This window comes from Panthera tigris, chromosome C2, assembly GCF_018350195.1.
Source record: "Panthera tigris isolate Pti1 chromosome C2, P.tigris_Pti1_mat1.1, whole genome shotgun sequence".
Lineage (NCBI taxonomy): Eukaryota > Metazoa > Chordata > Mammalia > Carnivora > Felidae > Panthera > Panthera tigris.
The window spans coordinates 10,578,196-10,592,395 of record NC_056668.1 but is presented as its reverse complement, the minus strand read 5'-3'; positions in this window follow the sequence as shown (position 1 = coordinate 10,592,395).

Sequence of the window (14,200 nt, the reverse complement as noted above, 5' to 3'; positions counted from 1 at the left end):
CTTGGTCATTCTCTAACTTTGAAGGTTCCCCAAAGACTGATATCTCTTCACATACTTTCATGGGTAAAGATCCCATTCTCGATGGAGACCCTCTACTTGGTGATGCCAAAAAACAAAATAGATACCACCAATCTGGGAACATTTTGAGGCATCTTAAGGGCAGGGAAGAGCCACTTGGCTATGACATCTGGTTATTCTCTCTTGAGACCTTGGCCATTGAGCCAACATTGGGCTCTGTGGAATCTGCCTCTGCTGCTTTCTAAGGAAATCCATCATCCTTTGGGGCCCAAAGCCCATGAGAGCAACCAAACTCAGATCAGGCTCTAATTCCACACAAGAATCTGACCTGGCTTTCTTCAGGGCTGGCTCTTGCCCCATTGGGCTCCAAGTCTCTGTGCTTGTTGGCCTCAGTTTCTTCCCCTTTCAGCCTTTCAGTGGAACCCAGTGTGACTTCGGACTAAACTCTTGTGAGTCCAAGATTGGAAAGGTGGTCATTCTTTTGACTAGTGCCTTTGTTGCCTAAATTTCATGAAGATCAGAGCATTGTAAGTGACATCGGAAGGGTATGTTAGAACTTTTGTCCTCAGATCATTTTAGAGCTAAAAGTAAGAGCAATCATACAAGGAAAATTTTGTTTCAGGAAGCCTGGAGAGTTTAAATTACTTGCCCCAGGTCCTTTGTCCATCTATGGTAGAGCTGGGACTAGTGTCCAACCCCCTGAGTCATAGCTGAAGACCATGCGTCCAAGGCAGTGTTTCTCAAAGTGTGATCCTCAGATCGCTAGCATACACATCACTCGGGAACTTGTTAGAAATGCACACTCTTTGGGTGCCTGGGTGTCTGAGTCGGTCAAGCATCTGACTCTTGATTTCAGCTCAGGTCATGATCTTATGGTTTGTGGGTTCAAGCCCCATGTCGGGCTCTGCACTGACAGCATGGAGCTTGCTTGGGATCCTCTCTCTCCCTCTCTCTCTGTCCCTCCACTGCTCATTCTCTCTCTCACAAAATAAATAAACTTAAAAAAAAAAAAAAAGAAATGCACATTCTGGAGGGCCTTTGAATCAGAAGCTCGATGATCTGTGTGTTGACGTGTCCTCTAGAGAGTTCTGATGCTTGTGAAAGTTTGAGAAGCACTTTCCATGGTATGACAAGTCAAATCTTTTGGGGGGGGCAGGTGGTGTCAATCCAATACTTTTCATCATGTGTAGAAGTTGAGTGCTGAACAGCGATTTTTATCACCCTTTATTTTGTTCATCCATACATTCATTTTGAGTGCCCATTCCCACATCAGGCACCACATGGATCAGAAGGACATATTGGGGGGCACCTGGGTGGCTCAGTTGGTTGAGCATCCGATTCTTGGTTTCAGCTGAGGTCATGATCCCAAGGTTGTGGGATCGAGCCCTGCACTGTGCTCCACGCTGAATGTGGATCCCGTTTAAGATTCTCTCTCTCTCGGGGCGCCTGGGTGGCTCAGTCGGTTAAGCGTCCGACTTCAGCTCAGGTCACGATCTCACGGTCTGTGAGTTCGAGCCCCGCGTCAGGCTCTGGGCTGATGGCTCAGAGCCTGGAGCCTGCTTCTGATTCTGTGTCTCCCTCTGTCTCTGCCCATCCCCCGTTCATGCTCTGTCTCTCTCTGTCTCAAAAATAAATAAAACGTTAAAAAAAAAAAGATTCTCTCTTTCTCTCTCTCTCTGCCCCTCCCCTGCTCTCTCTCTCTCTCTCTCTCTCTCTCTAAAATAAAAAAAAAAAAGAAAGAAGGACATATTGGGTATAAATATTTCCTTCAAGTAGCTGATGGGGAGTCAGGGCATAGCCAAAGTTTTTATATTGGAATGCAAGACAGAATGTGATTGAATCCTTGAATGATACAGACATCCGGGGCAACAACCTGAGTTGGGAAACTTCCTGAGGCGCAGAGGTGAGGTTGGGAATGCCAACGGGGAGAGAGACCTAGCAGTCATATGGTGGAGATGGGCCTAATGAGTTCTGGAAACGGACACAGTAGCCTGAGACCGGTTAGGTGAGCGGAAAGAGCTTGGGCTGGACGTTACACTATGGAGGACCCCAAAGGGGCTGGCCTTAGCGCCTGAGGGGGATGGGCACTTGGCCTCAGGTGCATTGCTCAGTGATTGACTCTGAAACCTTCCACCTGGTAGGGAGGTATTTTCAGACTCCTCTACAGTACAAGCCTCAAGCAATTTGGCGTGACTCAGGTGGTTGGGAAACAACCGTGCTCCCAGGGACAGCCTGACAAGTCACTTGAGCAGCCGCCTGCGGCCCAGCTGTTCTTTTTAGGAGGTACGGGCTGATTCTGAACTTGGGAGTCCAGCAGATGGCAAATGGACACAGAAGGTCGAGCCACGAGCGCTTGCCTCGTCTAGGCCAGTCTTCCCTTCCAAGCGTGAAGCCGACCGCAAAGTCACATTGGCTTGCCACCATCTGTGCTTTCAAACTGGAGCAGTAAATTCTCTGCGATCCACTCCGTTCCCCGGCTCAGGGCATATCCCCGCACGATGCACACCTGCCTGGATATCAAAGCGGCGTTCACAGCGAGGTGCCCCTCGGTCCCTGATGGCTTTCTGGATTGGCCAAGAAAAACGCCTAGTTGAGTAGCCAGCTTCAGGGTATTTCATCGCGTTTTAATTTTGGAAACGTAGCAATTCTTTCGTGATGCATATCATAAATCTAGTTATCAGACTGTCTGATCAGAACACTTTATTATCAACCATGCTAAATAATAGAGGATTTATTGCTGTTACAACGGGTCTTATTTTTGAAGATAACCCCAGCTAACAGCGATCTAGGACAGTCGTTATTTTGTGTCGTATGCCTACGCTACGAAGTAAGCGTTCTTATCGTCATCTTACAAGTGAGCAAACCCAGTCACAGAGAGGATGGTGACATCTTCACAGTTCTGCGGTAACTGGCATCTCTCTCTCTCTCTCTCTCTCTCACACACACACACACACACACACACACACACACAGCCCATACACACACACACACACACACACACACACACTCATAATCCTGGTGGGATAATGGTATCACATCTTACAGAGAGGTAGGGATTCAAGCTAACATGGGGCAACTGAGTTCGGACAGGCTGAACAACTTGGGGAAGCCTCTTTTAACTCTTACAGCACTGGCTGTCTGTTTGTTGACACGAAGTCCCTTCCCCACAGGTTTGTGCTGAGGAAAAAACTGAGAGAATCCGTTGAAAAGTTCTGCTCTACAAACGATCTCCTCCCCCCTCCGCCTCTCTTTTTTTCTGCCCGTCGTATCCAGAAGTTAGATTTCTCTGGAAGGCCCTGGATGCAGACCTAGCCTCAGGGCCCCCTGATCTAACTCTCTTAGCCCAACTCAGATGGGCTGAGTCTGCTTCTAACCTGTTGGTTTAGTTCAGCAGAATCATCTGTCTGGCCAGGTGACCTCGGTAAGCAGTCAACTGGCCACGGGTTTCCCAAGGACCTTTTGGGACAGCTCAGCACTCTGACAGGTGGATGCCTGGATCCCCACAAATAAAGATGTCTTGTCTTGGGGTCTGTGCGTTTCGTTACTTGAGCACTCTTCCACTCTGGGGGAGTCACATCTTCCTCTGCTTCCCCGGCAGGCCCTGCGGCCAGTGGTTTAGGGCCCCGGGGTGGGGGTGGGGCTCCATACTTTCTCCAGCGCCCAGTGTTTCAGGTACCCACTGACTACACCCCCTGACCTCCCATCCCGCCCACTGCCACCCTCTCTCGCTGAATTTCAGTGCTTGATGAATTCGTGAAATAGGGCTTCCCCTGAGCTTGTGTCTCTCAAGGGGTTCACGAAAAAGCTTTATGCCTGCAGCAGAAACAAACCGGTGTGCTCCAGCTTTCTAGAATGAGTGAGATGTTGGAAATACTTCTCGAATTAAAAACGATCCCCAAATGAAGGCCTGTGAAATTAGAAATGTAGCTATAATGATAGTTTTTGTTTTTGTTTTTGTTTTTTTACTCTTTTATCCTGGTATAATTGACATAACATCAAAGTTACCATTAGTAACGTTTACTACATTCCCAAGATTGTGCAGCTGTCACTGTTATCTATTTCCAGAAGATTTTCATCCCCAAAGGGAGACCCAGGGGGCACCTGGGTGGTTCAGTGGGTTGGGCATCTGAGTCTTGATTTCTGCTCAGGTCATGATCCCAGGGTCCTGAGATCAACCCCCGTGTTGGGCACTGTGCTGAATGTGGAGCCTGCTTGAGATTCTCTCTCTCTCTCTCTCTCTCTCTCTCTCTCTCTGCCCCTCCCCTGCTTGCACTCTTGATCTCTCTAAAAATAGAAAAAAAAGACAGACCCAGAGGGCAACAGGATGGCTTAGTCAGTTGAGCATTTGACTCTGGATTGCAGTTCAGGTCATGATCTCATGGTCATGGGATTGAGTCCCTCATCGGGCTCTGCACTGGGCATTGAGCCTGTTTGGGATTGTCTCTCTCTGTCTGTCTCTCTCCCTCTGCCTCTCCCTCGCTCTCTCTCTCTAAAACAAAAAAAGAGAGACCCAGTACCCATTAAGCAATCATACTCCATTTCTTCCCCCACACCGCACCCCCCAGCCCCTGGAAACCACTAACCCACTGTCTAGTTCCATGGATTGCTTATTTGGGATATTTTCATATGAGGCAGACAAATTGGTGAATTCAAAAATTTCAACATGCTATGCATTCACATTTATTAAAAATAGAAAAGTCTAGAAGGGCTTCCTTTCTTCCGACCCGGCCCCCGTCAGTCCACATCCCCTGTCCTTTCTTCTATGCCTTGGTCGATTCGTGTGTGATACAAGTCAATATGCCTATGTTATCGCCTGCTCCCTTTATCCCACAAAAGGTAACATTCCATACACAGTATTACGTACCTTGCTTTTCAGGCACGTAACAAAATGTCCCAGAACTTTATCCGTATCAGCGCACAGAGAGCTTCCTGGTCCTTTGTGCGGCCGCGCGGTGGCTTGGACGGGCCGTGCTTTCTTTAACGCATCCTCTCTTGATGGACAGCTGGGTTTGTTTCCAGTGGTTTCCCCTCGCCCCCCAAGCCGCAGTGAATCATCTTGTACGCGTGTCCTCTCGAAAGTGTCCCTGCGGCACAAATTCTCAGAAGCCGAGTGGCTGGGTCAGAGGGCGTGTGGATTTTAATTTTGTTATCTTTTGCCTAATGAGCCTCCGGCGGGGTCGTGAGGATTCACACTGTCTCTGGAAACCCCCGGGGAGCCTCCCAGCCTCCACCACGCTGTGTCCCCAAACGTGAGTAGTATTTTCAGTCCCGGTGTACAGATTTCATTTGAATATCTATTCATATGCTTAAGAAATAGGATGTAAAGAACAGCTATTCTCTTTTTGTCTCCTTTAGATTTTGTTTTTATTTATTTTTGAGACAGAGAGAGAGTGTGAGCAGGGGAGGGGCAGAGAGAGAGGGAGACACAGAATCGGAAGCAGGCTCCAGGCTCCGAGCTGTCAGCACAGAGCCCACCGCGGGGCTCGAACCCACGAACCGTGAGATCATGACCTGAGCCAAAGTCGGACGCTCAATCCACTGAGCTGAGCCACCCAGGCACCCCTCTTTTTGTCACCTTAAAGGAAAGGAACGGTTGCCTGTTTGGCACCTCAGGTGACATCCACCAACGCCTACAGATCCTTCCTCCACCCGGAAAGAACGGCCTGTGGAAGGTCTCCGCTTCCCTGGGCCAGAGCTCAGCTGAGACCCTCTCTGTTACAAGGATTTGGTATTTTCAGAATAGATTTCTTCTGCGTCCAACCTGAGCATGCTTCTCACATTCCCGGGCAGAGGCTGTGAAGTCCAAGCTGTCACTGTTGACTCCGCTCCCCGCCAGGCACCTGCTCTCAGAGCGCCAGGCCAGGGCTCCAGGAGTTCATCACAAAGCATGGGGAGAACGCTAATTATGGAGGTCAAAGCCGTGTGGGGTGCGGAGCCGGGCTCAGGTTGAAAGGGCCCCTTCTCGGCTCTTGCCCATGGCAGTAGAGTGTGTGCGTGTGTCGGGGGTGGTGGCTGGCCACCCCCAGGCTTAATTTTTGGGGCCCACGTGCCAGCAAAGGGCGAGAATCCCTGCACTCGGGCCCTTTGACTGTTCCTTTAAAAAAAAGCTTTAAACGTGTCTGGACAGAGGGACTTTCAAGTTGCTTTAGGCTTTGGAGAATCCTATCTCTCTCCTTAATTAGGAGTCAAAGACTCCATTGAAAACTCAAGATTTTTTCCGTTTGCGGTCACGGCCTCTGTGTGGCTCTCTGTCGGCTTGGTGAGCACGCAGTGTTTGCCCCCGGTCACCTGCCCCAACTCCTCAATGTCTGGGTACTGGCCCCCCCAGGCACTGCCGGCCAGAGCTGGGAGCGTGCACACTGGTTAGCTGTCATGGTCAGCATCTGACTGCCCTCGAGGGACAGCTGATGGGCAGCAAACTTCCATCCATCATTTCAGACGCGGGGAAATAAACTCAGCCCTTAGGGAGACCAAAGAGACCGAGCATAAGGTGAGTCCTCAGGGAGCTGCGTTCTCTGGTTTACAAACAGTGCAGGTGAGACCCTGCGTTCCTTCCTGCCCCATGAGCCCCACGTGAGCAACCCTGCCTGCCGCGTGTCTCACTGTGCCTCAATGGTCCTTATTTAAGCATTGAATGAGGAGTGGGCCGGAGGTTTTACACCGGATGGCTGTGAGGCAGGGACACCTCAGCTCCCTGCATGTGCGGCTAAGTGCATCCCCTACGTCCCCTAATCCGGAGAGCATTTCCTGTCCCTCATCTGCTTCTTATCCCTTAAATTTAATACCCTGAGCTCACTCAGCCATCCTCCCAAAGCTAACCCTGGTCTCCGGTTCCTGGCACAGGGCTCTGGTGACCAGGGAGGTCTTGGGAGACAATTATAGATCGTCAAGTCCCTTCTTGGTCATTTATTTATTAAAAAAAAAAAGTTTATTGGGGCCCCTGGGTGACTCAGTTGGTTAAGCGTCCGACTTCAACTCAGGTCATGATCTCACAGTCCGTGAGTTCGAGCCCCGCGTCCGGCTCTGTGCTGACAGCTCAGAGCCTGGAGGCTGCTTCAGGTTCTGTGTCTCCTTCTCTCTCTGCCTCTCCCTCGCTCATGCTCTGTCTCTCTTTGTCTCAAAAATAAATAAACTTAAAAAAAATTTTAAGTTTATTTATTTTTGAGAGATAGCATGAGCGGGGCAGAGGCAGAGAGAGAGGGAGACAAAGGATCCAAAGTGGGCTCTTTGCTGACAGCAGATAGCCCGATGTGGGGCTCGAACTCACGAACTTCGAGATCATGATCTGAGCTGAAGCTGGAGGCTTAACTGACTGAGCTACCCAGGCGCCCCCAAGTTCCTGCTGGGTCATTTAAAGTCCCGGAATACTTTAATGTTTCCAAAATTCAGTTACATCACCTGTAAAATGGGCTAGCAATACCAATATCCAACAGCAGTGGGTGAGGACTGAAGGCACATTTGGAAAGTGCCTGGCCCCGTAGAAAGCGCTTTTGGCAGCCGTGAAATGTTCCGGCGATGGTTGGTGATGAACTCATTTGCTGCTCCTCTGGACCCACCACGAATGTGTGCAGAGCCACACTTGCCACGGGCTGTTCCCAGGCAGTGACCGGGCATCACAGGGGTGCTACAACAGGTGCATTCCCGAGGGATGTGGGCTTCCTCTGTCAGACAGCTTTGGCTCGAGGACGTCCCACGGGCTTGGCCAGAACTTCCTTAGAACTGTGCTACAGACAGACTTTGTGTGTCGGCTCCCCCGTCCTCCTTCCCAGGGTCAGACAGGCATCTGCTCTGCTGGCCCTCCCCCTTCTGGATCTTTCCCTTTTTTGCCATCACAGTGGCATCGACTTCCATCTCGGTCCCTGCTTCTTAGAGACCCCACACTAGTATGACACCCAACACATTTTAGTTCCCTCTCCTCTTTGCCAAACATACAGCTCAAAGGCCATTTCCCATCTAGATGTTTAGCCATTTCCCATCTAGCTATCATTTACGGGGATAACGATATGTGTTAATTATTTACTTTAAAATTATTTTCTCTCAACCTGGTGGACATCCCTGTCAGTACCTCGGTGACCGTGAATCCTGGGACTTCTTTGAGCATCAGCATTTGGGGGAGCTGCTTCACACGCAGACAGACAAAAGTCTCAGACAAAAGTCTTCCTCCCTTGCTGACCAGGGACTAGGTATTTTAAAGTGTGTTTTTCCCTACATGAAGATAAATGAGCAATGCTCCCACCTCTGCAAGTGCTGTGCTCCCCAGGACCAGCGTCTGTCTCCACTGAAGGTCTAGAGGGCATGGGAAAGTCAACCGGAGGCCTGGGAACCTCTGGGTGTGTGCACAGAAGCACCTCTGTCTGTTTCTGGACTCAGCAGGCAGTATTCCTTTCCTCTGACTTTGCCTTATCTGATTTTTTCTAGGAATCTTAGCTTCTTGGTGATGACAGGGGTGAGAGACCCCCCCCCCCAACCCTTACTCCATTCACCCCACAAATCAGCCTGGGGATCTTCGGCAGCTCAGAGTAATGAAACCATAAAAACATGGGGTGACAGACCATGGAGGGGTCTTAGCGACCATTAAATTGACCCACCTCATTTGCTAGGTGAGGAAAGAGGCCTAGGGTACAGCAGAAATTGTCCTTCCTTTGTATTTCCCTTGACTTCCAACCACCCATCCATCCACCCACCCACCTATTCACCTACCAATCCATCCAATCATCTATTCATCCATCAGTCCATGGATCCATCTACCAATCCATCCATCCATCCGTCTGTCCATCCGTCCATCCATCCATCCATCCATCCATCCATCCATCCATCCATCCACATATCAGGGCGAGGCTCTGAGAATTCAAAGAACAATACAATGTGGTGTCTCTCCATGGAGGCTCTCCCAGTCTGGCACTTGCTAGATTTCATTCCTTAAAAAGGCCCAGTTCAACCTTGTCCCTGAAATAGCCCAACCATGTCATCCATCACTCAACGTCTTGCAGTGGAAACCTTTCAAATTCCATCGGCAACACTTTGGCTGTGGGTATGTAGGTCACGAAAAACAAAGTCAGCAACACATGCCTGCCCATTTCTTCCCGGAGGAAGGGACTCTTACGCCCAGAGTCTAGGCCGTGGGGAGCAGGTGCCTCCGGGCCTGGGATCCTCTCCCAGCAGAGAGAACCCGCTTTTAAAGTTCTGCTTCCTTCCAATCTCCTCCCTTCTCTCACCCCCACCCCATTGCCCCGGTAACTCAGCTTTCTCCACCCCGCCCCCCTCAAGCACGACCGCGTTGGGGCCATCCAGCAATGGGTTCCCTTTATGGCCCTGCTTGTCTCATTGCCCTTCACATCAGAGATGCTTTCTCTCTTTGAGCAAACTCATTACCCTCTGTTAACCCTGCTTGCATAGAAGAGGCTCTGATGTGTGTTGTGAGGGCTCAGGAATGGAGGGAGGAGGGTAGACACTCGAACACACTACACATTCAGATCCTCAGCTGTGAGACGTCTAGTTCTTTCCTTAGAGACCATGAATGACCATGGCTACATCTGTGCTGCTCGTGACGGTGAAGAAGGCAAGGGTCCCTTGGGAGGGTTGGGCCCATCCCTTAGCTCTGCCTTAGACCTGCTTCGTGATCTTAGGAAAGTGCTTCCTCATTCAGGTAGGAGCAAACCCGCTAATCATCAGCTAATATTCACGGCTTGCTTTGTAGACAACTCCTACAGTGCCTGAGCACCCGGCGTTTCCCCTATGGCTGTAAAGCTCGGTGACCAAAGCACGGCCGACCTACCATCTGCCATGGTGATAGGCAGATGCCACGATGCTGCTTCCTACCTCGCGTCTCCTTCTGAGTGAAGAGCTGCTGTGCCTTCTGGTGCCTCTGCAGTAGACGTGTGCCAAGCAAGGTCCTGGCTCATGCGGTTGTCCTTGTGCCAGCGGTGGGCGTGCACCAGGGTGCCACGGACCTCGGGGACGTTCTGCAGTGTGCATGTACTTGGGAGTTTGGGTTGGGTTGCAGAGCAGCAGGCTATCGTCCTGGAGCCCCGAGCCCTACCTGCAGGATCCAGAGACATCTGCAGGCGCCCTGCTCCTACCCGCCCCCCCCATTTTCCCTTTTAATCCCCTCCTCGCCTCCAGAAACATGGTGATCGCTGCCGACCCTCATCTTGCGATCTTGGTAAAGTCACTGATCTCCAGGAGTCTCAGCTTTCAAATCTGAGAAGTGGAGCCATAACCCCATGGACTTCACAGGGTAGGCATGGTGAATACACGAGGCCGTTTTTGTGAAGGTGATTCGCGAGCGGCTTCTCCCGTGTTATTTTGGCAAAGATGGGTTATTTAAGGTGGCTTGTGAGGGAAAGGAACAGAGAGCGAGGGCGCATTCCAGGAGTCCGCTCTGGCACCCAACGCTTCCCTGAGGGTCCACGTAGAAGACAGTCCCAGCCCCGAAGGAGCCCTTGATGCTGATACACCGTAGGCGCAGTGTGGACACTTCCGCGTGCCCAGCGTCATCTGGCCTCCTTCGTACCCACGGAAGTGGTGCCGCGTGAACCCTCGGCTTACAGAGGAAGAGACCAGAAAGGAGCTTCTCCCGGAGGTGGTATCGTCACAGTTGGAACCCAGGCTGCGTGGTTCTTGCCCAGCTCTGAACCACGGCTCTGCTGGACCTACTGGATGCAGGACGGAGCTCGGGGAAAAGCCCACAGAGCCCCGCCCCACTGGCTCGTTCCCCAGACAGAACAGCCCGTGTGGGGTTCATCCCGTGGTCACCCTATCACCCGCTGCAGCTGTGAGGCTGACACATAAGGGACACCCGAGGGCTCTGGCTCACTGCTCCCTGCACGCTCAGCATGGGCAGCACCCCCCCACCCTTGGGATCCCCCCGAGGGCCTCATGTCCAAGTGTGCAACCGAGGAGGCCCCGGGCGTCCCTCCAGCCCTGGGTGTCTGTGACACGTCCGTCACCGGCTGTGTTCGTTTGCTAGGACGGCAATAACAAAGTTGCACGAACGGGGTGTCTTAAAACAACAGCAGTGGATGGCCTCACGGTTCTAGAGGCCAGAGGTCCTAACTCAAGGTGTCACCAAGGCTGGCTCCTCCTTTGGAAGGATCTGTCCCCAGAGAATCTGTCCCGGGCCTCTGTCCTAACTTCTGCTGACAGCTGGCGACCCTGGGCACTTCTTGGCTTGTGGCAGCGACTTTGCGATCCCTGCCTCTGTCTTCGCGTAGGCTCTGTGTCCCCGACTCGTCATGTGGACGGCTCGCGTGCCACTCTTTTTATAAAGACGTCCTCGTACTGGACGAGGGGCCGTCCTACTCCTGCACTACCCCGTCTATACTAATCACATCAGCAACAGCCCTACTTCCAAATGAGGTCACGCTTGAAATACTGGGGGTTAGGATGTCAATGTATCTTTTTTGGGGGGGGGAAGGTGGGGGACACCACCGACCCATAACATCACTTTTGCATAAAACTGGCCCAACGGGTGAGCATCTTCTGTCTTGTCTGAACTTCCTCGGGCTGGGTGAGTTTGCAGAGAGGTTACAAGATTCCTCCGGCCTCAAATATCCAGAAGGTGTCTCCTCTGGGGCTACGGGGGAAGCGCTGGGTGGGGGATTGAGAGATGTGACCCGTGTCACCCGTGTGGTTTCACCTGCGAAGCCAGGCTTCGTCAGGGGTGCCCTTAGGCTTATTAGAACTTATCAAGGCCACTTCTAGGGTGGGATGGAGCTTTATTAAAAACCACAGGTTGTGGGGGCGCCTGGGTGGCTCCGTTCAGTCGGGTAAGCATCCAGCTCTCGATTTGGGCTCACGTCGTGATCTCGCGGTTCGTGAGATCGAGCCCCACATCGGGCTCTGCACTGACGGCACGGAACCTACTCGGGATTATCTCCCTTTCCCTCTCTCTCTCTCTGCCCCTCCCCTGCTCTCTCTCAAAATAAATATGAAAAAAAAATCACAGATTGCAGGGGTGAGAACTAGAAACCTGTTTTTCCTGGCAGGTATTACAGGTTAAATAGTGTCCCTCAAAAAGACACGTCGCCGTCAGAATGTGAGCCTATTTGCCAGTGTAATTAGGCGAGCTGAGGTCATGCTGGGGTAGAGCGGCCCCCCCGATGCAATATGACTGTCCTTAAAAGAAGAGGAGAGACGCACACACGGTAAAGACAGCTGTGTGATGACACAGAGACACGGAGGGAGAAGGCCACGTGGCGACAGGTAGAGATCGCAGAGGTGTGGCTGTGAGCCGAGGAAGGCCAAGGCCAGTCACTCCCAAAAGCTAGGACAGAGGATTCTTCGTAGTCTCAGAAGGAACCAGCAGTCTCTTGCCCGCTTCCGGTGTGGGCACCGTGGGGACACCGTGAGGCGTCTTCCTTCCAGGTTCCTGGGCCCGACACGCTCCGGAAGCGGGAAAAGACAAGGGGACACAGACGGCAGCGGGTGGGAAGCACGACCGGTGTGCCCAGCGTTTTATACATGCCGTGCTCTCCGGGGGCCGAGATTCCTAACCTTGTCCCCACTTTGCAGATGGGAAGTGAGGGAATTTGTCAGAAGGTTCCCGGCTGGTAAGCGGCCAGGCGGGGCTTCCCACTGGCGTCTGTGGGTCTGACCTGGACCAGCTCTCCGCAGGGGTTCAGCAAACGCCCCCGAGGTGGGTCCCCCAGAGGCGGAAGCCGCCCTCACCATTGCCTGCTTGGTGTGGTGCAGACTTCGGGGGGGGGGCGGGGGGATCTTCCCCACCCTTCAGGGCAGCTGGGCTCTGCCTGCTGTCCCCTTCTAACACCCTACAAGTGACACTTTTCTCAAACCTCAGGATCTCCCTGCAAACTTAAAGAGCAGCCCCAACTCAGGGCCACGGGAGCGGCCCTTGGTATGTCCTTCAGTGGACATTGATTACGCTCCGGGCCAGGCAGCATACCCGGGACTCTGGGACAAGCCAGACAGTCCCAACGTGCCCTGTCCCTTAAGGAGGTGCAGAGGCTATGACTTCTGCATGCTTTCCTAGAAATGCCCCCAACTTGGGCCTTACCGTCCTACGTGGGGCATCCTACGTGACTGTGAATCGCGTGCAAGGTCTCCTTGCAGTGACCTTGGGCCTAGCAAGACTCCTCGTCAAGATAGGTGTCAGGTCTTACACACTGCAGGGCCGTGGCGCCCTCCCCGTGCCCTGTTTATGGGCCTTAGTTGTTGTACAGTTTCCTGTTGACCTGGGTGGCATTTGCCCCTTTGCTTCTCTCTTGTCTGGTAGCCAAATCCGATTTTTCTCCAGGCCTTATCTCCGGGAAAACTGTAAAAATGAGCTCAGGTCAGCCAGCGCAGGCCAGGCTTCCTCCCCAAAGCCCTGCTCTGATAGCTTTTGGGATCACTTTGCTTTGTCTTTTGGGGCACAGGGAAGTCAGGTTGGTGCTCGTAGTAGCTTCCCTTCCGTTTGTCAAGAGCTCTCAGGCTCCAGACTGGCAGACTGACCTTTCACACAGATTTCCTAATTCAGTTCCTGCAGCCATCCAATTAGATAAGCACTCTGATGCTTCCCATTTTCCAGATAAACAAAAACAAAATGGAGGCACGGAGGTGTGATGTAACTTATCCCGACTTTCAGAAATTGGACTCTAAAAATAACTTACCCAACGTCCCTTAGCCAGTGACTTTCAGAAATTGGACTCTAACCCAGGGGGACTGAGAGTGCGTAATCAAAATTCCACGTGGCGGCTTGGATGAGACACGTGCATGTAGGTAGGTCCATACGTGACGGGCTATCGATAGATCGATCGATCGATCGATAGATGATAGGTAGATTAGATCGATAGATCAATAGATGATAGGTAGACGGATACTCTCTAGACCTAAAAGGCTGGGGACTCCTACCAGAGAAAGATGTTTGTTATGATCGTATTTTCTCCCACATCAGTCTTTCAAAATTACCTTCAACCCACGCACCCAACCTCGTGATGGCCGCCTTCTAGAGGAGGAAATAAATGCCCAGAGAAGTCAAGCTCATCACTCAGGTTCTATGGCCGAGGGGCCTCCACATGGCCATGCCGCATGCCCACTGGCACCCCGGAACGCCCTGTGGCGCGGGGCTTCGTGTGTCCGGTGTCAGGGGTGCTGGCGTGGGCGGCAGGGGACCAAGCGTCTCCCTTAGAAGTACCCCCGAGGCAGGGAGCCTCAGGACCCCACCTCACGTCTCCAGGACACT